The sequence below is a fragment of the Tribolium madens genome, unplaced genomic scaffold, assembly GCF_015345945.1.
Source record: "Tribolium madens isolate multiple individuals breed KSU strain unplaced genomic scaffold, Tmad_KSU_1.1 Scaffold_3;HRSCAF=73;Tcas5.2_LG2, whole genome shotgun sequence".
Taxonomy (NCBI): Eukaryota; Metazoa; Arthropoda; class Insecta; order Coleoptera; family Tenebrionidae; genus Tribolium; species Tribolium madens.
The window spans coordinates 11,181,967-11,183,841 of record NW_025401006.1 but is presented as its reverse complement, the minus strand read 5'-3'; the positions used below and the strand labels follow the sequence as shown (position 1 = coordinate 11,183,841).

General features: G+C 27.3%; 1 protein-coding gene across 1 annotated transcript in view; it reads right to left on the bottom strand.

Annotated features, from left to right (window-relative positions):
- Window positions 1-1,875, bottom strand: part of LOC123007968 (RYamide receptor) — a 62,537-nt gene that overhangs the window by 44,783 nt on the left and 15,879 nt on the right. The gene's annotated exons all lie outside the window — the stretch shown is intronic.

Here is a 1,875-nt window from a genome sequence, read left to right as displayed (position 1 = left end):
ATTTAAAGAAAATACAAAAAAATCTAAAAAATATTATAAACTGTTCAATCTACAGAATAATATAACTGTATTTCATTGCAACACATTATTACAATGTATTATTATATCTGATTACGTTACATTTTCATAAATTTACAGAYAGTCCAAAGACTATTTTTCGAAAAAAGGTCGGTTTTATCAATTTGGGGACGGATATACTATTTTGAGAACAAACCTATTTAATTTACACATTTTATTTCAAACAATGGGAATTGGTAATTGTYTTTCTATTTTTGAAAATACATACAACACAAAAAATGCCTATTTCGATGGCTGTTTTTTTGACTATTATTTTTTTTCTTATCTATCCAAATTATCTTCTGTTGCGTTGGAGAAAAGTCCAGGGGGGCTATAAATCTGAGGAGTTTCCAAAATTTTGAGGGAATATTTTAAAAAAAACATTGTTTTATAGAGGAAAAATCTTTATTTTTGTTCAAAATTTTATGCACAATAAAYCAACAAATTGAGTTTTGTTTTTTATGACCCATCATTTATCCTAATGTCCCTGAAGGGGTTCATTAATGTTAATTCTATTATTGACAGTTTGAGGCGTTGATTACTAAAATGAAAAAGACAATAAAGGAAAAAAATCAGTTTTATGTTTATGTCTAAATTATGTAATTACTCGTAATTTTTTTTTCAGTTCAGGATTTGGCCTTACAGTATGGAGTAGGCAAAAGTACGTTTGAAAGCATTAACTTTTAWCTAAAATTCACTTTACAAATTCTAATTATTACTAATACTACTAACAATTAAWCACGATTTTTTTCTCTTCCCTCATTTTTCAAAATTTAGATTTACAAAAATTGTTCTAAAAATTTAACGTGATCCCCTTCAGTTATTTCTATAATTAAATAAATATAAATTTTTAAAATATATAGTTAATGAAAAATAAGACGTATTTTGACTAAATAGCAAGAAAAATAACAATTTTTTGAAAAACATTACAGTGTATTAAGTATTTGTAACTCCAGCTCTGGTTCTAGGTCCGGTGAATTCGGTTTTTCAAGTATAAATTGRTCTCCGGATTCATTGTCCACATTTGCTGTTGATTCTTCTTTGAAAAATCAAAAACTTCGGATTTATGATAAAAAGCTCTTACGCTTTATGCTTTTCATGCGCTTTCATATACTTTGCTCTCTTATTTGCTTTGCGGTTATGTGTGCTCTCTCTCTTTGTGTGTGTGTGTCTCTATTATACTTATTGGAACATGCATTTGTTTTAAAGATCGCGCTCTTATGCGCCCGCCATCTTTTATTGCTTATTTGAATTAGTATTTAAATTTGAATTAGAGAAAAACTGCTGACTTTAGCGAGGTTCGAACCCCGGACATGTAATTGAGCTCTAGTCTTAATATATTCATATAGAATTTCAAAAAAAAATGTTTGTTTTTCTATGACGTTTTATGGCACTTTTAGACCTCTTTCGATCAATTTTGAAGTTTTCGATTTTTAAATTTTTATAAAATTTTGGTGGGAACTCCGGAATTATTGAAGCTAGCCCTTTATTTTTGGCACCGTTGGAAAGCACATTTAATTTTCTATTATATAAAAAAAGTTCATTGTACTTCGATAAATAGTTATCGAGAAAATTACCGATAAATTCAAAAATATCTATCTATCTAATAATGTTTTAAAGTTTTAAACTTTTTCGAAGTAAAAGTTCATAGATAACTTATTAATGAATTATTTTTTTTCCAACACTACGGTACATTTAAGCTTACCTCTTATATTGCCGTTAATACGTACACAGGGTAAGTCTTAATTTTAGGGTATGATAGATTATGCTAAATAATAACTAACAGTGAAAAAAAATTCTAGTAAAAGTAAAATTTTA